Source organism: Heptranchias perlo, chromosome 3 (genome assembly GCF_035084215.1).
Source record: "Heptranchias perlo isolate sHepPer1 chromosome 3, sHepPer1.hap1, whole genome shotgun sequence".
Lineage (NCBI taxonomy): Eukaryota > Metazoa > Chordata > Chondrichthyes > Hexanchiformes > Hexanchidae > Heptranchias > Heptranchias perlo.
The window spans coordinates 77,170,095-77,195,101 of record NC_090327.1 but is presented as its reverse complement, the minus strand read 5'-3'; positions in this window follow the sequence as shown (position 1 = coordinate 77,195,101).

Sequence of the window (25,007 nt, the reverse complement as noted above, 5' to 3'; positions counted from 1 at the left end):
TCGACATGGAATTATTGAGGCAGAAGCCATTGCATATTTTAAGGGAAAACTGGATAAATAATTGGAGCAGAAAGACTGAGGTAATGGAATTAGTTTTGAATTGCTCAAGTAAAGAGCCAGCAAAGACACAATGTGCCAAATGTCCTCCTTCTATGCTGTAAACTTCGATGGTTTTATTATGGATTTGTTTCTGAGGCTTCTCCAGGTTTCTGCCAGGTTTCTCCAACGTTTTTGTAAGTTATTCACTGCCTTGGGCCCCTTTGATTGCCATTTCATCGACTAGCTTAAACATCCATCCCCTCCCCACTGGCATACCATGGCTGCAGTGTGTACTATCTACAGTGCAAGTGATGTACCTCAGCGGTCAGTGCTGGACCTCAGCACTGACCTTTTGCTCTCTGTGAATATAGACGATTTGGACTTGGGTATAGGGAGAAAAATTCCGAAATTTGCCGACAACACAGGTGTAGGATGTTTGGGCAGCAGTGAGGAGGACAAGGCTTCTTTGGAGCACCTTCAAAACCCGCGACCTCCACCACTTAAAAGGACAAGGGCAGCAGGTGCATGGGAACACCACCAGCTCTAAGTTCCCCTCCAAGTCACACACCATCCTGATTTGGGCATATATAATCGTTTCCCCATTGTTGCTGGGTCAAAATCCTGGAACGCCCTACCTAACAGCATTGTGAGAGCATTTGCCCCACATGGACTACAGCAGTTCAAGAAGGCAGCCCACCACCACCTTCTCAAGGGCAACTGGGGATGGGCAATAAAAACTGGCCTCGCCAGCAACGCCCACATCCCAAGAATAAATAAAAAAAATTGTGGTTGCAATTTATCAGTTTTTTTCACAAGTCTGAAAGATCAACAACTTGTATTCATGACAGACATGAATGAGTTATAATATTTACTTGCAAAAGAATTCCTCCTCAATGGTGACACAATCTTTTCATTCAGTAGGAGCAAGCAAACCCACAAATATTTTAAATAAATTTTGCAACATTGCATGGTGAGGCCAGCAGTTAAATAACATCATTCACATGCTCCAATTATCATTTTTTCTCAGTTATGTAACTATTGCTTCAGTATTAATTTCTATGTGGTAAAGGTGATTCACCCATACCAAGAAAATATTTCTGCATAAGGTAAACCTAAGGAACTGATGACCCCTGCTTATTTTTCACACTGCGTGCATTAAGGCATTGAACTTGCACATGCTAAACCCAGGAGATCTTTGGTGCATTCAGCTGCATTCTTATTTAATAGTTTCTGACCACGTAATTCTAAACCTATTCTTTAGAACACTGCCCTTTTTTTTTACATCACAACTACTAATGAATACAACAAATCTATCACCTTTAACTCGGGGATGCCTGAAGTGATTTGTGCTTTTGTGTTTGTGAAAATTAAATGACCATGTTAATTCCCTGCTAAAAAGAGGGTTTGGCTGCCATTACTGAGTGTAGTGTATTATTAATAGCTAACAGAATTCATGCTTTGAAACTTAATATAGGCAAGTACTGTGGCCAACCCCAATGTCTCTAGACAGAGTGCATTAATATTTAATGTTGATGGTGTTTATTCCTCACTTTCTTCAATTCAAACAATAATATTAAAGGGAATGTCGATCCGTCATTGGCACTGACATATTAGCTTCATGAGCTCAGTACACAATATGGGATATGGGGACCTAATTACAGTTGCTGAGAGTTTTTCACTTCCATATTCTCTCATTTTATACAAAATATATTTGCCTAAAGAGCAGATGATATTATTTAAACCAGCAAGAAAATAGCAAAGCAAATGGCAGTCAGCAGGGAAAATACCGATGTGCCATTTCACGCTTACTGTCACAGTCATTGGATTATGATGAAATTTATGCCATGATTACCCTGAGATTTGGATTCATAATCTACATTCAGTACAAGTCTGCAAGCAAATCTTAGATGCCAGAACCTTCAAAATTGCTGGACCGTACTTGTCTTGCAGAGCAGGTGGTCATATTGATTTCATTTTTCCATCCATAGTTTGGTGCTGTGTGTGGTGACCTCATTAGGTTCAGGTTGCTACAGGACTCATTACTATTTTAAGGGTCAGTGTTATTAAAAATTGAAAGATTTCATGAGGCCCATGTTATAAGAGAAGGCATGGTCTGTGAGGATCGCGAAAGTCTTTGTTAAGACTGGGTCAGCTCACTGAGATATGTTTTACATCGTGCAAGGTAGCAGAACTTTAGCACTTACCGAGCACTGATTTGTCAGGGGCTCTGCTTAAACTCTCTGAGTCAATACCAGATGAAACAACCAATTCATATAATTTTCTTGCACCAATTTGGCTCCATTGAATCATTCTAATTGTGATGCAGATCAGAGTTCAAATATCAAATGATTCCAGCTCAGATCTGCTGTCCAGTGTAACATGGCACTTCAATTCACTCCTGTGGATGAAAGCATATCCACAAATTGCAGTGCACCATTGAAAAGGAATTAATTAATGTACTCAAAATTTCAGAAAACCAACATTTATTCAATATTGGGTGGAATTGTGACCTAAATAATAGATGCATTCTTGAATTCTGGGATATCCAGTATATAACACATTTGTTGTGTTTCCATTATATTTTTATTGTGGAAAAGCATATAATACAGTTTTGATATTTATTTTAAATTGTTACCCCTTTGACACAGTGAAGCCCATGACATTTGTTCCATGTGATTGAGATGGGTTGGGAGCATTTATTTCTTAATGAGCTGCTGTTGGCTAGTTGATACTTTTCTTTAAAGTTGCATGTGGGAAAACTGCATTATTGATGGGTGGTTATGTTGGTTTCAGTAAGAAGGAGTCTTTCAAGTGAAGCAACTCAGTAGTTTGAAAAGAGGTGGCTAAAATACATGGAATAAATAGCTAATGGGATAAACTGGCGCAATATATGCACCACCTTCCTCTAGCCTCAAACCTAAGGGGAAGTGACCATCTGAGTGGATTATATGAATTATGTGAAAGATACTTGATGGAGTGCTGTTAACTCAAAGTGTGCATTTTCTTTCTAAATTTTTTGCTTTCCTGAACTGGAGGTTGTGACTCATGTTTAGGTACAATTCCACCAAAGCTTGCCACCCCCTAGTACCTTGCCCAACTGACCATTCTTCACATGTATGGTTGCACAGTGAATGCTAGCCGGCTATCCATCTGTGAAGGACATCATATGTACTTTTCAGAGAGGCTGCTGAATAGTGATCAAGAGTGTAAATTCTGCCTGATTTTTTCCCAGGTCCTTAGCACAGGGACACTGCTACTGCTGCTGTGAATGAGATCAGCTAGGTCAATGGAAAAGAGAATCAGGTGGGGTGTATAACAGGACGCTGATCCAATACTGCCAGTTATCCACCCCTGTCAAAGTTGAAAGTTACCTCCATGGTGTCGTGTATTTTTTGATACTGATAATATTAAAATGTTTCGAATAAAATAGATAACTATTATATTATATAGCAAAGTGACTGATCAGTACACATGTCTCTATAATATATCTTTGTTTCTGTTGCATTTGTTGAAGTACATTCTACTGCAGTTAGGTTGCTATTTTCATGAAAGGGTTAAAATATTCCCTGAACTTTCACCCTTTGGAATATCTGCCCTGATGGTCCAAACTTTCCTTTTCTAAGTCCTAATAACAAAGCAGCAAGACAAAGGCCGGGTGTGCACAAGCTACCGTACATCATGAAGCTGCACTGACAATCTTATTTGCAATTAAAGATAAATAGAATAAATGAAAGTAAAAGAGAATACAGGTAAAAATACCAAATAACGCAATACTTGGGCCAGAAAATTGGAAGCTGTCCACAAGGGGTTAATCTACCCTTTACAGCATGCTGCTTTCAGATCTTAGTTTCTGGGAAGGGAAAAATTTCTTTAGATAAATAAGATGAGCCTTCTGTTGTTCTTTGATAAACAGTGGTCTTGAAGGGCATAATGAGATATTATTCATGGCCTCAAATGTCCCAAAGCTCTGTGTGTTCAGACCAGAATTAAAAACTTACAGCCAGAACTAGGGCATTTCTCTTTCGGATATCCTTTGAAGCTCCGTGGCTGGAGAGTGTAGAACCAGGGGGCATAGTCCCAGGATAAGGGGTCGGCCATTTAAGACTGACATGAGGAGAAATTTCTTCACTCAGAGGGTTGTGAATCTTTGGAATTCTCTACCCCAGAGCACTGTGGATGCTCAGTCGTTGAGTATATTCAAAGCTGAGATAGATAAATTTCTGGACTCCAGGGGAATCAAGGGATATGGGGATTGAGCAGGAAAGTGGAGTTGAGGTTGAAGATCAGCCATGATCTTGTTGAATGGCGGAGCAGGCTCGAGGGGCCCTATGGCCTACTCATGCTCCTATTTCTTATGTTCTTAAAGCAATTTCTTTCAAGAAGGACAGCAAACAAAATATTAACAATCTTCACACCTTGGTAGTCAATGAGGCAATAGTCTAAAACAGTTGTATTCCCTTTCATGCATTTCAAAAGGACTATGTTAGCACAGAACAATAATCGGAAATCACTTATTAATCACCAAAGCCACGCACATTAAAATTTTAATCACATTGACCCTCATCGTTCAAAGAGGATCCTTTATTTGTTAATTTGTGATTGAGAACTCTGCCTGACTCTTGCGAACAGAAATGTGTCCAATCCATCATTTTATGCTTTGTGAAGAAACAGCCTTCACATTAAACCTTTATTTAAACTATACAAAACCAAATACAGAAATGTGTCGTTGTGTTACAATGAGCCGCATCACAACTTTCATTTTTTTGTATTCATCATGATTTAAAGCTATATAGAATATAAAGAAAACCAATCACGATATATTGACACCACTCAGGATACTGTAAATGGTAACTGTGCAATATGGTTTAATCCCACAACGGAATATTCGACTCAGTTCAAAAGCTGATACATTTCCTTTTGCATAAATTCTTCCAGTCAGAATTTTTTTGGCTATCTGAAGATGGCCAATGTTTTGAAGTCTGATCTCCACACTATAGCATCATATGCACAGGTGGTGGGTTTACTGCAAACGAGGAAAAATCAACAGTGAAGAGCCTCCATTTAACAAATAGGATAACAGCAAATAAGAATCTTTCTAACAATACAGTGTCAAGCTTTAGGAGCTTTGAAAATAATCTATAGTCATAGGGCGTTAAATTGGGCCATGTAGCGCCCACTGTTTCGGCGCTACACAACCTCTCTGACATCCAAGATGGCGTCTTGAATGCGTATGCACATTTCCAGCGTGACGTGCGCCGGACGCCATCTTGGTATAGGAGTTGGTGCAGCGGCAGATACCGAATGCTGGAAACATGTAAAGTAGGGAGAAAATGCGTGCAATCAGTGTGCAACGCTGATTTAAAGTGATAGATACCATTTTGGACCTGAACATTCAACTCAACGTACTGTCTTAACCCCAACCATCTGAACGTGTCTTACAGTGCCGGAAGGACCCCCCAACCAGCGCTATTTAAAGGAGCCATGCAGGTGTTGCAGGTTAGTTGCTGGGTTATTGCTCCTGGCTGCTGGTGGAGTAGGAAGTGTTTTTTCCTTAGTGAGAGTTCCTAGAGTACATTTGAGAGTGGTTTGGCAGGTACTGCCTTACGGGTGGGAAAGTTTCAACTGTGGTTGAACAACATTCCTGCCAACCATGGGAGGTCTGCTAGGGCTCCCACTGGGCATTGAGCACGATTGGGAGCATGCAGAGAGGCCAGGCATAGCAGGTCAAGCTGCGAGGAGATGGAGGGTAAGGAGGCGCAGGGCAATGAGCAGGAGGCCCTACCCAATGAGGGCCTTCTGGGACCAATTCTCTTACCTCAACATGACCGAGGAGGATTGCATCCAACGCCTGAGGTTCACCAAGGAGGCAGTGACCAAGATCTGTCAGCTGGTGCGGCCACAACTGCAGCCTCAGAACAGGCCAAGTACAGCATTGCCTGTGGTTGTGAAGGTCACTGTGGTGCTGAATTTCTAAGGCTCAGGAGCATATCAGGCCTCTTCTGGCGACATGTGCAACATCTCGCAGTATGCAGTGCACTGCTGCATAAGAGAGGTCACAGACTCACTGTACCAGATGAGGAACAGATTCATCACCTTCCCTCTCCACAGAGACAATCAGAACGAGTGAGCACGGAGGTTCGCCCGCATTGCTGGCTTCCCCATGGTGCAGGGTGCCATTGACTGTACGCATATTGCCCTGCGTACCCCGCATATCAACTCAGCCATCTTCGTCAACCAAAAGGGTTTCCGCTCCCTCAACGTGCAGCTGGTGTGCGACCACACCCATCAAATTATGGAGGTCGATGCCCGCTACCCCGGGAACAGTCACAATGCCTTTGTCATGCAGCAGTCCAACGTGCCAGCTCTCTTTCACCCGACTCGGCAAGTCAAAGGCTGGCTACTGGGCGACAAGGGCTATCCCCTCACGACATGGCTGATGACACCGGTCAGGAACCCACGCACACGTGCACAGCGGGCCTATAATGAGAGCCATGCTGCCACAAGCAACATCATGGAGCACACCATAGGCCTCCTCAAACAACGCTTCCGCTGCCTGGACCAGTCAGAAGGAGCCCTGCAGTACTCCCCTGAGCAGGTGGGCATATCTGTGGTTGTATGCTGCATGCTGCACAACCTCGCCATCATGAGTGACCAGCCTTTGCCGCAAATGTTTGGAGAAGACCCTGAGCCAGAGGTGGAAGAGGAGGAGGAAGAGGCGGAGGAGGAGGAGGAGGAGGAAGAGGCTGAGGAGGAGGACGGGGTGGAGCCGGAAGAGGAAGTGGAGGAAAACGCAAGCGTGCAACAGGAACCACACGCCTTGTCTGCAAGAGCTCTGCGTGCTCGCCTGATCCGTGCCCGCTATCAATAATTTGAACTACATCCCCCAACTCACCAACAGTCCTACACTCCCCACCTTTCCACTCCCACAAGACAATCAAATCGCCCTCCATCTGATTGCACATTGATGTCCCTCTCAGTTCATTGCATGAATAAAAACCACCACCAAATGCAAAATCAAAGTCTCATTTATCAATGAATAAATTAAATTATAACAGACCTATTCACCCTTGTGCATTCCCTTGGTGCCTTTTGTTCATGTGCCTTTACCTATCCGAGTGCTCCTACAATGTTCTTCTCCAGTGGCTGGAGCATGGGTGTTGGGAGGCTGCTGGCCTTCAATGGAGGAGCATGCAGATGGCCTTGGAGGACGACCTCGAGCAGCTTTGGCCCTGGAGGGCCCGGCTTCAGACTGCACCATCTCAAAAAGGGCTGCAGCAGTCTGGCCTAGCTGGCCGATAGGCAACAACAGGGGCACTGGCGGAGTGGCAGGGGTGGGAGCAGGAAGGCTGTCGTCTTCATAGAGGACAGCAGGTCCGACTGCCATGGTGCCACTGCCACTCTCCCGGGGCGGCGCCTCAGCAATCCAGGTGATTGGCTGGAGAACGGATTGCTGGATTGCTGTGATGCCCTGAAAGCCCCATTCCGCAGTGGTCCCCAGACCCATGATAGCAGCAGTCTGAGCTTCCAAGGCAGCAGTCTGAGCTGCAAATGCAACAGTCAGACCTTGGACGGCAGATGTCTGTGCTGCAATGGATGCTGTGACATCAGTCATCAGACGCTGCATTACGGTGGGTTCCACAGGTGCGCTGATGGAGGTGACCACCTGTTCCATGTTGGAAAGGATGGGCTCCAAGCTCTGCGCAAAGCCCTGTGCCAAGTTGGAGTTGGACTCCTCCATGCCCCTTCTCATTGTGCGCAGGCTTTCTGGCAGGTTTTCCAGTGCCCCAAGCATTTGTTGGTGTACGCCCATCAGCCGTCTTTTGTAGCCTGGCCCATCGAAGTCCTCATCTGACTCTTCTGCAGTAGAACTAGTGAGCGACCTTGGCCTCTGGCTAACTGGCACCTGTGGTATCCGTTCCCCCTGCCCCGGCTCCTGTGCACTTGTGCTCGGTGTCTCACCATGTGCAGATCCCTCCTCTAAAGGACATGCTGTGTTAGTCTCTGAGCTGATGGAAGCAAGAGTCAGATCGAGTGACGGTGTGGCTTCAGTGTCCCTCTCCTCCTCCTCCTCCTTCTCCTCGGGCGCCGTCACGTGTTCTTGGGTATCTGCAATGACAAAGGGAAACAGGTTGAGTTGTGGAGTGGGGAGAGGAGCAAGTAAGAGGTGTGTGATGACAGCATCTGCAGCAAGTGAGTCAGAAAAGATTATGGGAGGAGGGAGATGTGGAACAGGAGAAGGAGCATTCGATATGCAGAGACCCCCTTCATCGGGACCTCCAATGCGGCATGTTGTGACGGATGCAGTGACGGCCCGCCCAATGATCCTAAGCACTCTCTCTAGGGGGGGTGAGGATGTGGTAACGTGCCCATCCACCCTCAGGTCCCTCCTGCTGCCGGCTGTTATGCACCACCTTCTCCTGCAAGACAGAGAACTGTGTGCCAGTGAATCTCCTACAAGGTGTGTGGGTGATGTGCCTGTCGTTGTTGAATAGCTGCCAGTTTGTGTGACTTGTGAGTGGTGGTTGTGTGCCTGTAAGTGTGGTACAATGTGCGGGTGAGATGCAGCATGCCAAGTGCAGCATTGCCTATGGATGGGCAGTGTTTGTTGGTGGGTGGGTGACGGGAGGTGTCGTGCGTGGAGCAGTGATGCAGTTGGTAGGATGTGCTGCTTGACACTTGCATTCACTCACCTTGACCACTCGTGTCAAATCATTGAACTTCTTCCGGCACTGCACCCACGTGCGTGGTGCAATGCTCCTGGCGTTTACTTCCTGCACCACAGCCTGCCAATGCCTGCGGAGCTACAGTCTGGAGGGTCTCTGGCCACCCTTCGGGTACATGTTGGCCCGCCTTTCGTCCATGCCTTCCACCAGGAGCCCTCTCTCATGCCGGTCCTGCTATTCTCATGGCCATCTTTCCCTCCTTCAAGTAAGCTATGTACCTGCCATTTGAGATGTGCACCTGCATCTTTCAGAGGTGCAGGCTGCTGATGATGTGCGCTGTGCACGCCCCATTTCCAACTTCCTCATGCTCCGTGCAGCCTCTCAGCAGCGCGGGTAATGCTGGCTGCATGGAGATATCATGATAATTAGCAGACAGCACGAAGTTCACGTGCTGCCTGCGTAGGGCCCATCGGGCACGGAGTACTAACGCATCACGCTATCCCCGCCCGGAAACGACCCTTATTGAATTTCTCCCCCATAGTGCCCTAATGTTAATATCCCTGACTATATAAAACACACATGAAGGTTTGATATTGTACTTTGATTTTGATGCAAAATAAGTTATGCAACTTAAAATGCTGTATTATAATTCGAAAATAATATAAGGATGTATTTTCACTGCAATTTCAGCATTGCTATAAGGCAATTTCTGCTTCTCACTGACAATAAAGGAATAAAATTCAACTTTGGCGGGGGCGCAAAATGATCTGTAGCGGCAAGCAAAATCAGGCAGGGTGTATACCGGGCGGTTGATCCGCTACCATCCATTTCATGCCCCCGCCAATATTGAATTTTACCCCCTTAGTGTAAACTTGCAGTCAGGGCCCAATCCGTAGCACATGGAGTGTACCTCCAGTGCAGTGTCAGACCAGGTATAAAAATGCCTTCAATGTCCTGGGCATTTTTTAAACCTTAATTTAATTTAAATGTGTAGACAATGTGGACACCGCACTGTATGAATGTTTAAATTTTAACCGCTGGGAGAGGAGCTTTGTGCATGAACCTAAGCACGTGCGTGCAGAGTTCTCTCCTGGACAGCCGAATTGAAGGTTTAGCTACACAATTTGAACGGGATAACAGCTGGCTGAAACCCAAACTACAGTTACCAGCCTTAGATTGGTAACTGCAATCTAAATGTATCCTAATAATTTGATCAGGCTGATGTGGAAACTGTTACCAGTGCCAATAATTTACAAATCATCAAGTCAGTCTTGAGTAGGGAAGTCAGGACTACAACCCATGTAGTGCCTTGTGGGTAAAGCAGGATTTTCTCTGTTGGCATTCAGCTATTTCCTACGACAATTATCCACTATACAGCTGGGTAAATAAAGTTTTTGACATTTGTGCTAGTTAATAAACATATGAAAACATCAAACAGGAAAAGACCAGCTTGTCCATATAGTCTGTCCCATACAGTTGTAATGCCTTATGCATCACGTCAAGAAACTCCCTACCTCCTAAGTGCCATGTGGTCTCATGGAAGAGGCAAAAAACTAGATCAAAAACCCAAGGCAATTAGGGAGAAAAAATTGGAAAATTCCTCTTTGATACCTCTTGGCAATCAAAAGTAGTTCAGGAGACCACATCGACCATGACGTATATTAATTGGTACCTTAGTGGAAATGAATGCAAATGTCTTTGCATCACTTTGTTGTCGGTGGTTAGTTCCAGTCCATCTCATACTATTGTGGCCTTGCTTCTTTTTGTTATGAATAGTCCCAGCAGTATCCTATAACTTTGAAATCAGCCAAAGTAATATGTTTTTGTTAGTTCTAGATGCTACAAGGTTAGATTTTAGAAAGTGAGTTTCTTCTGACAGCAGGAAAAAGAAAGATAAAAAGATAAAACACTGCCTTGCCCATTTTTCTTTCTTCCCTTTTATGATTCCTTTTATAATGTTTCTTTTTAATTTAACCACAAGAGGATGCACAAGGGACTGGGTGGTACAGTGGATTAGCATACTTCCTTTCACCTGCGAGGCTTGGGTTTGAATCGAGTCAACACTGAGTGGCTGTAAATACACTTCTTTCCAGCTGCAAAGGTCCTAAGTGAAATAGGTTCAAATAGTTTTCAACCCAATTACTAGTATTCACGGTCTCTAGCAGAAAACTGCATCATTGCCATTAACTTGGACAGGCCCCAAGGAGGGACAATGAGGGAAACAGAAATATTACACTGCAATAGGATGTATCGTTTGCCTTTATTATATTAAAATTTTATAGTCATGGCAATATAAAGATGCTGTGAAAATCTCATATAAGGCACTTTTACATTGGTGCATGTTTTGTTTGGATTGCAGGGAAGCAGAATCCATGTGCCAGTTCCCCCGTGTTTATATTCTCTTATCCCACTGGACAACTGTAGACCTACATTATAGTAAGCCAACCAAAGTTAATGTAAAAGTGCCTATAGGGCTGTCAAATCCAAAGTAGCTCTATCTGTATCAGCTCCACCAAAACCTACATAAGGTAAGTGGCTGAGTGATCGAATAATATTATATCAACTTCAGTGTAACAGCCAAGACCACTGATTATACCTACCTACCTACCAGTCTGAGTATGATTCTCTAGATTAGTAGCTGGTGTGCCGGAAGAGGTTATAGAATCATAGAATCTTAAAGGACTGAAGGAGGCCATTCAGCCCATTGTGCCTGTGCCAGTTCTTTGAAAGAGCTATTCAATTAGTCCCACTCCTCTACTCTTCCCTATAGCCCTGCAAATTTTTCCTTTTCTGGTTGATATCCAATCTCTGAATCTGCTTGCTCCACCCTTTCGAGCAGTGCATTCCAGATCATAACAACACGCTGCATAAAAAATAAATCTCCTCATCATCCCTCTGATTCTTTTGCAAATTAGATTAAATCTGTGTCCTCTGCTTACCCGATCCTCCTGCCAATGGAAACAGTTTCTCCTTATTTTGCCCATTATGCTCTTCCCCAGGCCCAACAGAACTCATGTCAGCTGGTTTTTCAGCAGGCAGTCAGGGCAGTCACCTCTGTTTACCAGTACAGACAGGAACCACCCATTCCAACTATAACCATCTCCCCATGATTTGGGTTGAGATCTTTGTCCTTCGCTGCAGCAGCCGATTGCGCCATTCCATCTTACTTTCGATGGCAAAACAGGCACCCTGGAGCTTTGGTCCCTAAGTTTTATTTTTTGTTATAAATTCTACATAATTTTGCTTGATCCTTATCTCATTCTTGAAAACAGAATGGCTGTAGTTCAGGAAATTTGAAGCACCAATTGTGAAGCACCCTGCCCTGTGCTGAGCGAGAGAAGTTGAACGAGTGGGGTAATTTTCCGACTTTGCACTACTGGCAGGAGGCCTCTCTCTCCAGTAGCACAGAGCAGAAATTCTGCACTGCACATGATTTCTTCAACCATTTCAAACTAATGTTCAGAACAGTTGTGCACGACACCACCCAAATTTTCAATATGTGCCAGCTCCCAGCCAGCAGCACAAAGTCAAAAAGTTATCCCCCATACTGTCATGGGGGACTAATAAAGGTCTCTCTTCCTCTCTCTCAGTTGTATTCCTCTGTTATGTATTTTAATTGATAATATTTATAAATATTTATTTGGGCTTCTTCAGCTAATAAGGGAAAACTGCTTTATCCTATAATAGTTAGTTCAGAAAAGATGATGCGAGCAGACTTCTCTTTTCTAGTTAATCATAAAGAGAAGTCAGGGCCTCTGTTGCTCACATCACAGCAAGTGGTGAGAGAAAAGAATCTCCACCAAATTGTACAGCCAGCTAAAGTATCTCTGTTGCTGGCAGCAAAACGAAAAGCATTACCGGCTCCAGAAAATCTCCAAAGGGACTGTCCCAGTTAATATTGACACGTCAAGGGAGAGCATCATTACCACTCGGTAATATCATCAACTAAATGAATCTTTTCTGCTATTCTTTACAGAAAGTCAGTTGCCTGAGGCAAGGCCACGTATCATCCTAAAGATAATGTGGATAGGTCTGGGCAGGAAAAGTTCCTGCTACTTCTGCTCTCCCCTCCCACCCCCCCCACCTCCCCAACAGCAAATCCCTAAGATTGATTTAAGTTCTTTAATTCTTAAAACAAGGTTTCATTTTAAACAACTCAGTATAATCAGTAAAGTTCAAACTCTATCTTCATCTCTGGTATAAAAGAGCAAAACCCCAAATGAGGAGATTACCTACTTGAAAGAAAATAACGAGAGGATTAAAGGGCATCAAAAATAACCCCAGAGGGAACGTGAAAATTTAAACATATTTGACAGAAAATGCCCACAATAATTTTCACCACTTTATTAAAAGAAATTGCACTGTGCAAAATTTTGAAATAAACAGAATGATTTAACTTTCCCTTCCCAGTGCCCGGAGCAAATGATTCTGCTAAATATTTTTCTTACAATGTTTCACTAAATCTATCAGTAATAAAACATTTGCAGCACATTCACTCAGCAAACAAAATGAGGTGCACAAAAATTATTCTTAAAATTTATTCTGTCGATAGACATACACATAGATGTGTTTAAAACTATTTTAATATTTTGCTGAAGATTATGAATTTTGCATGGACTTTATTTTCAGTTTGTGGTTATAAATATTCTATTTATATATGATCAGCAAAGCAAGGTTTGTGACAACTTCTACAAGAAAATTAATGGAAATGGTGAAATGGGAAAAGTTTGTGTTTCCATTTACTCTATGACTGTAACATTTGTTACAGAGTTTTAGTCATTTGAAGAAAGAGTTGTCCTGGTTGCTGTGTGCAGCTACATTGTAAACACATAGGGATAGATTTTTGTCTTCACTGCCTGGGTGGAGCGCAGAAAGGAAATCCAATGGGGAGGATTGCATGATCCTTTCAGAACCCCATTTATTTCAATGGAAGGAAAATCAGGCAGGTCCTGTTACTGATGTGTGATCCACCCTGCCAGATTTTCCTTTCTGCACTCATCCCAGGCGATGCTTAATGCCCAGGCAGTAAAAGACGAACATCTAGCCTATATTTTTGGAATGCATTTACGATATTGCTACACATATTGACTGGATAAATTCGATTCGCATAGTTCTTTAGCAAATTAAAGACATGAAAGACTATGCTTTAAAGTTGGAAAAAACCTCACCACAAAAAATGTTGCACACTTTTTATAAATTAACACTTTCCTTTCTACCCTTTCCAGCATTAATTGTGAAGTAGGTGCAAAACTAACAGCAATAATTTACTTCCAGCGTCTGGTGGTTATAGAACATAGAAGTTAGGAGATTATGCTCTTTTTCAGGAGTGCAGGTTTCAAGCAAGTCTCAACAATTTGAGACAGGATTTTGAATCAGTATCATTATGATTTATATATAGAATATTTATAACCACAACTGGAAATAAAGTAAACTAACTGTCTCTGTAAAGTTCAGAATATTTTTGTTTATATAGTAATGAACTGTGTGGTATGCAGTGTTGTTCAACTGAAGTTGTCATAAATAAATTCTGATGAAAGGTTTACCTGAAATAACTTCAAATGATTACTCATTGGCAATTTCTGATTTTATTTCAGATCTCCAGCATTTGTGTTTTTTTATCACTTGTCATAAATAATAGCTGTTCTGGTTGTTTCCTTCTGTGAAGGAATATTCTAATTAGATATAGTCCCCAGATTTATTATTAGCCCAGATCAATTCAGTGGCTCTTGTAGTGTTAAGCTGTTGAAATTTTATGCTAAATATTTTCTTGGGCTCAATGTCATTGGGCACTCTCATAAGCAGATCTTGTGTCCATTATGAACCAGGGTGTGCCTTTACCTGCCCAATATCCAGGTGAATGTAATGTGACCCAGGACCTGAACAGAGAGCTCCTTGTCACTCTATTCTGGCTTACTAGAATATCTCATGTGGCACCATATGATCTCCTTGTCTTTGGTAAGCGGCAGAATGTACACTCTGTCAGATCACAGCTGAGGCTGTAAACAACCAACAAATTAATTGAACTTTGAAACAGGTTAATGAATAATATTGAACACAAACAATAGATTTACAGTAAATACAGACTTCACTATTTACCTCGGAATCAAAGTAACAAAGACTCTTTCCCTGCACTAATTCTCAACATAAAACAAACCCATGAAACATTGGGTCCTTTACTTCTGCTATCCACTACCATGGGTTCCTCTGACGAGCTTTGTCTCCCCAATGGCTCCAGACGCACTGCTGTCTGATTGTAACACCGACAAGAAATAGCTCCAAATATCTTTGAGGAAGTCACAGAACATAAGGAATTAAAACTTTACTTACCTTAATTGCGTTGGGTGGTCAACTGCTCGCAGGATTCAAAATGGCATTTGTCTACACAAATACCGCGGCCAAACAAAATGTACTGTTCCTAGCCACACTGGATGCCTGTAATTGAATGGAATGGCTTGACCCATTGATCAGTTCTAAACGTTTGAATGTCTATTAGATGAAACCCTGCCCAAGGACATTGGTAGCAATCAATCCAAACATATCAACCAATCTAGAATATGTATTTTATGCAGCCTGCAGAAATATCTAGCAGTAACCAATTTTAACCCTCTGTTGAGATTAGCGAGAAAGAATCCAATGAATAATACATAAGAACATGAGAAATAGGAGCAGGAATAGGCCATACGGCCCCTTGAGCCTGCTCCGCCATTCAATAAGATCGTGGCTGATCTTCTACCTCACCTCCACTTTCCCACCCGATCCCCATATCCCTTGATTCCCTTAGTGTCCAAAAATCTATCCACCTCAATCTTGAATATACTCAATGACTGAGCACCCATAGCTGTCTGGGGTAGAGAATTCCAAAGATTCACAACCCTCTAAATGAAGAAATTCCTCCTCATCTCAGTCCTAAATGGCGACCCCTTATCATGAGACTATGCCCCCTATCATGGACAAAATGTTTACTATTGTCATGGGGGGAATAATATTATTTGTGGGCTATATACAATACTAATATGATTGCAATTGTGTGTAAACACTAAACAGTCCCTGCTTGAGACTAAATAAAGCCTAGTGTAGTCAGACTAGCATTGCAACAGGGAGAACTGCTGGGAGGTTGTGGCAGTTCTGCAATACAGTCACTTTGGGGGAAAAATTCGATAAGGGTCGTTTTCGGGTGAGGGTAGCGTGATGCGCTAGTACCCCGCACCCGATGGACCCTACGCAGGCAGCACTTGGACTTTGTGCTACATGCTAATTATCATGATATTGAGAGGCTGCACGGAGAATGAAGAAGTTGGAAATGGGGCGTGCACAGTGCACATCATCAGGAACCTGCACCTCTTAAAGGTGCAGGTGCACATTTCAAATGGCAGGTACACAGCTTACTTGGAGGAGGGAAAGATGGCCATGAGAATAGCAGGACTGGCACGAGAGAGGCCTTCTCTGATGATGCTCTGGAGGCCCTGGTAGAAGGCGTGGATGAAAGGAGGGCCAACATGGACTCGCAGGTTGGCCGGAGATTCTCCAGACTGCAGCTCCGCAGGCATTGGCAGGCTGTGGCGCAGGATATAAATGCCAGGAGCATTGCACCATGCAGTGCAGTGCAGTGCCGGAAGAAGTTCAATGATTTGACACGAGTGGTCAAGGTGAGTGAATGCAAGTGTCAAGTAGCACATCCTACCAACTGCACCACTGCTCCACGCATCACACCCCCCACCAACAAACACCGCCCATCCATAGGCAATGCTGCGCTCGGCATGATGCATCTCAGCCGCACATAGTACCATACTTGCAGGCCATACAACCATCACTCACAAGTCACACAAACTGGCACATGACCTCTGTCTTGCAGGAGAAGGTGACGCAAAACACCCGGCAGCAGGAGAGACCTGAGGGTGAACGGGCACGTTTACACATCCTCACCCCCCTAGAGGAGACGGTGCTTCGGATCATTGGGCGGGCCGTCGCTGCAGCCGTGACCACATGCCGCGCTGGAGGTCCTGATGAAGGGGGTCTCTGCATATCTAACGCTCCTTCTCCTTTTCCACATCTCCCTCCTCCCATAATCTTTTCTGACTCGTGCTGCAGATGCTGTCGGCACGCACGTCTTACTTGCTCCTCTCCCCACTCCACAACTCAACCTCTTTCCCTTTGTCATTGCAGATACCCAAGAACATGTGGCGGCACCGTCCGAGGAGGAGGAGGAGGAGGGGGACACTGAAGCCACACCGTCACTCAATCTGACACTTGCTTCCAGCAGCTCAGAGACTGACACTGCTCGTCCTTTAGAGGTTAGGTTAGAGGAGGGATCTGCATGTGGTGAGACACCGAGCACAAGTGCGCAGGAGCCGGGGCGGGGGGAATGGATACCACAGGCGCCAGCTCGCCGGAGGGTGAGGTCGCTCACTAGTTCTGCTGCAGAGAAGTCAGATGAGGACTTCGATGGGCCAGGCTACAGAAGATGGCTGATGGGCGTATACCACCAAATGCTTGGGGCACTGGAAAACCTGCCAGAAAGCCTGCGGTCAATGAGAAGGGGCATGGAGGAGTCCAGCCCCAACTTGGCACAGGGCTTTGCGCAGAGCTTGGAGCCCATCCTTTCCAACATGGAACAGGTGGTCACCTCCATCAGCGCATCTGTAGAACCCACCATGATGCGACGTCTGATAACCGATGTCACAGCTTCCATTGCAACACAAACATCTGCCGTCCAAGGTCTGACTGCTGCATTGGAAGCTCAGACTGCAGTTATTGTGGGAATGGAGGCCACTGTGGAACGGGGCTTCCAGGGCATCACAGCACTCCAGCAATCCGTTCTCCAGCTGATCACCTGGATTGCTGAGGTGCCGCCCCGGGAGAGTGGCAGTGGCGCCATGGCAGTCGGACCTGCTGTCCTCTCTCAGGACGACAGCCTTCCTGCTCCCACCCTGCTAGTGCCCCTGTTGTTGCCTATCGGCCAGCCAGGCCAGACTGCTGCAGCCCTTTTTGAGATGGTGCAGTCTGAAGCCGGGCCCTCCAGGCCCAGAGCTGCTCAAGGTCGTCCTCCGAGGCCATCTGCATGCTCCTCCATTGAAGGCCAGCAGCCTCCCACCACCCGTGCTCCAGTCACTGGGGAAGCACCTTGTAGGAGCACTAGGATAGATAAAGGCACACAAACAAAAGGCACCAAGGGAATGCACAAGAGCGAATAGTTCTGTTATGTTTGCATAATATCATTTATTCATTGATAAATGAGACTTTGATTTTGCATTTGGTGATGGTTTTTATTCATGCAATGAGCTGAGAGGGACATCAATGTGTAATCAGATGGAGGGCGATTTGATTGTCTTGTGGGAGGGGAAAGGTGGGGAATGTAGGACTGTTGGTGAGTTAGGGGATGTAGTTCAAATTATTGACAGCAGGCATGGATCAGGCGAGCACGCAGAGCCCTTGGAGACAAGGCGTGTGGTTCCCGTTGCACCCTTGCATCTTCCTGCTCCTCCTCCTCCGCCTCTTCCTCCTCAGCCTCCTCCCCCTCCACCTCTGGCTCAGGGTCTTCTCCAATCATTGGTAGCAAGGGCTGGTCACTCATGATGGCGAGGTTGTGCAACATGCAGCAGACCACCACAAACCTGCCCACCTGCTCAGGGGAATACTGTAGGGCTCCTCCAGGCTGGTCCAGGAAGCGGAAGCGTTGTTTGAGGAGGCCTATGGTGTGCTCCATGATGTTGCATGTGGCAGCATGGCTCTCATTTTAGGCCTGCTGTGTATGGGTTCCTGACCGGTGTCATGAACCATGTCGTGAGGGGATAGCCCTTGTCGCCCACTAGCCAGCCTTTGACTTGCCGAGTCGGGTGAAAGATATCTGGCACATTGGACTGCCGCATGACGAAGGCGTCATGACTGCTTCCAGCGTAGCGGGCATCGACCTCCATAATTCGATGCAAGTGGTCACACACCAGTTGCACGTTGAGGGAGTGGAAGTCCTTTCAGTTGATGAAGATGGCCGAGTTGATATGCGGGGCACGCAGGGCAATATGTGTGCAGTCAATGGCACATTGTACCATGGGGAAGCCAGCAATGCGGGTGAACCCCCGTGCTCACTCGTTCTGCTTGTCTCTATGGAGAGGGAAGGTGATGAATCTGTTCCTCATCTGGTACAGTGTGTCTGTGACTTCCCTTATGCAGCAGTGCACTGCATACTTCAAGATGTTGTACATGTCACCAGAAGAGGCCTGAAATGCTCCTGAGAAATTCAGCACCACAGTGACCTTCACAGCCACAGGCAATGCTGTCCTCGCCCTGCTCTGATGCTGCAGTTGTGGCCGCACCAGTTGACAGATCTCGGTCACGGTCTCCTTGGAGAACCTCAGGCGTTGGATGCAATCCTCCTCGGTCATGTTGAGGTAAGATAATTGGTCCCAGAAGGCCCTCATTGGGTAGGCCTCCTGTTCAGTGCCCTGCGCCTCCTCGTCCTCCGTCTCCTCGCAGCTTGACCTGCTATGCCTGGCCTCTCTGCATGCTCCCAGTCTTGATCAATGCCCAGCGGGAGCCCTAGCAGACTGCCCATGGTTGGCAGGAATGTTGTTCAACCACGGTTGTAACTTTCCGACCGGTAAGGCAGTACCTGCCAAAGCACTCTCAAATGTACTCTAGGAATTCTCACTAAGAATAGGGAGCATCAAAAATCATTTCCTACTCCACCAACAGCCAGAAGCAATAATCCAGCAACTAACCTGCAACACCTGCATGGCCCCTTTAAATAGCACTGGTGAGGGATCCTTCCGGCACTGTAAGACACGTTCAGATGGTCGTGGTTAAAACTGTGCATTGAGTTGAGCGTTAAGGTCCAAAATGGTGTCTATCACATTAAATCAGCGTTGCACACTGATTGCACGCATTTTCTCCCTACTTTACATGCTTCCAGCGTTCGGTATCTGCACCCGCACTAACTCCTATACCAAGATGGCGTCTGGTGCACGTCACGCTGGAAATGTGCGTGCACATCCAAGACACCATCTTGGATGTCAGAGAGTTCATGTAGTGCCCTTTGTATTTAGCGCCCTTTGTGTTTAATCCCTGCAGTATCGACCTGTTTTTTTCCCCTTTGAGAACATCCTGTCTCAAATCTGTTTTGCAATATCCACTGTTTTCCTTTTGAACCATTACTGTCTGTGCTTAGGGGTGTACATATTTGTGCCAAGAAAGTAAGAGGAGTCAAAATCTGTTTAATGTTTTGTCTCTTGCATAAATATAGCTTGTGGAGACCATTAAGATCTTTGTCCAGTTGGTGGTGGAGGGACATCCTTTAAGTTTAGTGCCCAATTACTTTAGAGACTTGTACAATCCTAGTTTTTATTGTCCTTTAGTGTACTTAAGACTAGTTTAATCTTTTTTGAATTGTATGTCGGTCAATTCATATTTTTATCCTCTGCAAGCTGAAGTGTATGGCATTAATTTACTGTAGCGAATTTAGTAAAGATTGTGTTCGATTAGGCTGGTTAGGTTAACCCAGGTGTTTGCCGTATACACTTACAATTAATGTATTAATGTATCAATGATTTTATTTCAGCCATTTACCTTTTGAATACTTACCTAGTTAATTTGATTTGTTTCCACAACATCCATTGTTTTTGTGATAGATGACTTTCTCTCTCTATTGCCCTCCAATTTCTCTCTTACCATCACCATAGAACCATAGAAAAGATACAGCACAGAAAGGGGCCATTCGGCCCATCGTGTTCACGCCGGCTCGAAGAACAACCAGATGCCCATTCTAATCCCAGGACCTGGTCCATAGCCCTGCAGCTTACAGCACTTTTGATGCAGGTCCAGGTAGTTGCTTGTCTCTCTCTATTCAATTAATACTGCAATGGTCAGTGCTTCTCTTAATTTTCCTCACTTGTTCCTCCTGAGCTCCAAATATGTTCTCCCACATACTCTTCTCTGTATATGCTAATCATCAACAGGTAAGTTCATCTTTAATTCTGCAAAGATTAGAGGGTAGGAATGTTGTAGCACCATTGCGTGGTGAAAGTGTAATGGGGCAGGGTAGAGTGGGATCTCCGCACCGCACTTTGACCTCCTGGTGACCTGGCCTCCTGCAGCATAGCAGGAATGTACCCGCACACCGCCCCCCTCCCCAAAAGTCATTATGATACCTTGCTGCTCCGAGAGCCAAAGATAAATAACAAGAATTTTTAAAAATTTTATTGGGCGCTTCAGACCCCACTCTAACGGGATCTACACCTGCACTTAGCAGACATAGACCCCATTGGGCCTAACAGAGGTGCTTCGGATGGAAAATTGCAGTGAAGTCTGGGGATATTCAAAATGCTTCCTGGGCATTGATGATAATCAACTCAAGCACACACAAACACAGTGTGAGAGGAGGTTATTATAAGTGACAGCCGTGCTTAGTAAATAGAAGACACAGATTCTTGGAAAGTGTATGGTTCCTCATATCTTATCTGACCTAGTATGGTCATTAAACTTTTTCCAACACTGAGTTACTGTGTACTAATATTGGTACTATTCTTTGGGAAAGAAATTTCTGAATTCATTTTTACACCATGACTGTCATTTAACATCTTTGTCAAAGTATAGTTTGAGTTTTAAGCACCAGAAAAGGCCTAGTATATTTTCTGATTCAGTTTGCTTTCAAAAAGGCTGTACTATTCATTGTACAACAGAACTTTTTACAGTGATTTCCCACAAAAAATCTTTAATATAATGGAAATTTTGTTGTATTAGGTTGTTTGATAAACTTTACTGATTACTATCTAGTGTGAAGTTTAGCTTTTTTATTCCCAACATTGAGTCAAAGAAATTCAGAGCAATCTCATCTGAAGAATATGTTGTATTCCCTGCTTTTTCAGGATATGAGTGAATCCTGAATCAATTTGGATTTGACTAAAAAGGTAGTCTTAAGGCTGCTGGATTCCTGTCGCTGTGCTGCATTAAACCCTTTACAAAAGAATAATTAAAAGATCCAGTTAGTATATAAACCAACATTAAGCACATTCCATATTCCAATTCACAGCAGGCTAATTTGTCACTGCTGGTAAGTTAAGACATTCAGTAAGATGTTAATTGAAATGATTTATACTTGAACAATGCAGGTGGTAAAACATGAAAAAGGAGGAAAAAATAAACACACCAAGATGCTCCTGGCTTTTCAACAATGTTTATCTTGTCCAAACAATACATCAAGCATAAAAATGTTTTTCATTGGCGCCAAATCTGCTCTACCAATCATGGAAGGTCTGGACTATCTGGGCAGATAAAGTTACAAGTTTTAGAATACCACAGAATAGACAGGATTGCCATTAAAGCATCAATGACTTCAAAAGAGTATCAGGTGTAAACTGGGTACAATATTCAATGGCCCATATCACAACAGAGATCCCAGAAAGCCACTCAAAAAATATAGGTGCCCTGAGCAGATGGTTGGCAAATGTTTCAAGTGACTCAGCAAACGAAATAGCAGCTCAAAGTTTGAAGTGCAAAATAGTTTTTTTTCCCTAAAAATTAGCCTATACAATAAAAGTAGTTTGCCGGCACGGTTTATTTAATCTTAGTATCAATTTGCAAAATCAAAAAAATGTGAAAAAAGTATTGTTCCCAAGATCCTCTTGAACTGCAAGACTAGTTTGTGCCTTTCTAGCATCTACAACAGTCTTTCTGCATTTCTAATGCACCTTTAGTCCAAAATAATTAGTGAAACTATACCCTTGTTTCCATAGATGAGTTGTTCCATCCAGCCCTACTGAATCCAACCCTTAAGCAACTACTTTGAGTGGGTGAAAAACCAGGGTGTGCAGATCCATGATTTCCTAACCAGCACTCCTGCAAGCACCGCTCCTCGCCAGGAACACCCGATGGGGGAATTAGCCCTATAATGCCAGCCATCCCACTCAAATGACCCATACTGAACCAGAAAGAGGGAAGGCCCAGGGAGCTAATGCAGCCATACAGCCTTGAACATGACCTTATCTTTCAGGGCCACGTGATGAACCTGTGCAAGAAAGTACAGGGCCATTGCCGTCCCAGGAGCAGACAACCATTGCACTTTTTTCTCCCTACTGGAATAGCACCTACAAGGAGCACTAGATTGGGTAGTTCCAGGCACAAACCATACACAGCTTCCAAAGTGGAGCACTGGGGGGAAATGCATTATAACACACCAAGCACTTATTTGAGTCTATTTCCACTTTGTGCAGAGTTCATTTGTTAGGGACAGATTTTTGTCACAGGAAATTAAAGGACTTTCATGGTAGATGAGGTCAAGTAGAAGATAATGGCGGACATGGTGTTTGATGGGGCAGTTTATTGGGAACATGGATTTAGCAATGCTTGTGCTGAAATTTAATTCTTCCTGATGTCAATTAGATGTTGCTGGATTTCTTTCTGGCTGCAGTTCCAATGCATTAGGCAATTCTTCAGCCTTGAGCTCATTGTCATTGTCCTGCTCAAGGTCTCCTCTTCCACTTGCTGCATAGGACTTCTGAGTGCAAAACTCTGCAGCATGCAGCACACCACTTTCAGTTTGAATACCATTGCAGAGCTGCGCAATAGTACAACCCCTATACTGCCGGTAACCATTGAGCCTTCCTTGGAGTGAATCGGGCCCCAAACATGTGTCAGAGGTTGCATGGCTAGTGAAAGGGGACCCCCCAAGCTGGGGGTTTCCTTGTCCCTGGCCTGGAATCCATCAAGCAGCTGGTATGCTGGGTGGGAAGAGGCTTTCCATTTTCCCAACTGGCAGAATTAAGGTCCACCGAGGGTCCAGGCCTGGGTCATAATCTTGACACCTAAAAAATGGACACAATTTCTGGGCCTTCATCAGCCCCTTGGTAACGATTGTCATAAACCATTGAGAAAGTGTGTAAATAGCCACTGTTAGCCATTTACTCTAATTCTCTGGGGGGTTCGTTCCACTGAGGAAATTCCAGGGGGGTGATTTTAAACCCCAAGAACGGGTGGGTTGGGGGCGGGTGGGAGTTGAAAACAGTTGTTTTTTGGGTCGGGACCGCAACCCGGCTTTATTTCCGGGTTTAACGTTGGCACAGAAAAGTACAGGCTTCCCACTGGGAATGCCATGTCCAAATATTTTGCAGTCACGACCCCAAAAAACAATTATTTTCAACTCCCACCCGTTCCCAACCCACCCGTTCTTGGGGTTTAAAATCACCCCCCAGGCGTCTGTGACATGTAACCCCACCGTTTGCCTTACATTCACCATAAATGGTATAAGAAGCATGTCATCCATTCCTTGCCCACAGTCACTGCGTAACTAGCAGTCGCCCTCATTCTCCCCAACTCACCACAGACCCTCTTAAAGACCAGAAGTTGCTTATCACACTGAATCGCTCCTGCATCGCCCTTCTGCGTTCTGCTCGGTTGCACCAACACAGCCTCACAGTGCATGGGGTATTCAGCTGGCTCAGCAAGTGGTTCACCACACAGAAGGGGTGGGGCATCTGACTTCCCACCCACACAACAGCTACCCAGCACCAGCAAGATCATAAACACAAATGGAGTGAACCCTCAGTGGGTTGGGGCTTCTGCTTATCCCTTGCCCACACTGCTGAGTTAGCTTATATAAGAACATAAGAAATAGGAGCAGGAGTAGGCCAATCGGCCCCTCGAGCCTGCTCCGCCATTCAATAAGATCATGGCTGATCTGATCCTAACCTCAAATCTAAATTCATGTCCAATTTCCTGCCCGCTCCCCGTAACCCCTAATTCCCTTTACTTCTAGGAAACTGTCTATTTCTGTTTTAAATTTATTTAATGATGTCGCTTCCACAGCTTCCTGGGGCAGCAAATTCCACAGACCTACTACCCTCTGAGTGAAGAAGTTTCTCCCCATCTCAGTTTTGAAAGAGCAGCCCCTTATTCTAAGATTAGGCCTCCTAGTTCTAGTTTCACATCCCAGAGTCAGAGCATTTAATTATTTCAAGTGGGCACTGGTGGCATTTACAGCACCAAGGGATGGCCACCTTAAATTATGGGGAAGAAATTGCCACGACATAAGCAGCAGCAAATGTTTTTAAACTTGCTGGTTGACTTTGCTATCGGTTACCATAATTCTGGTCACAGTAAGGTCAGAGTTAAATTTAGATTTACAGAAAATAGCTCAATCTGGGTGATATATACATCAGAACAGAATAGAGGCACAGTAACCCTGAATTTCCTGTCACGTTACATAGGGGAACCAGTGGGTGGGTGCAGGAGGAAAATCAGGCATGAAGCCATTCCACTGGCTCCCTCTTGCCCATGGAACTTCAGGCATTTTCTGCCGGAAGTGATGTCGGGTGAAAA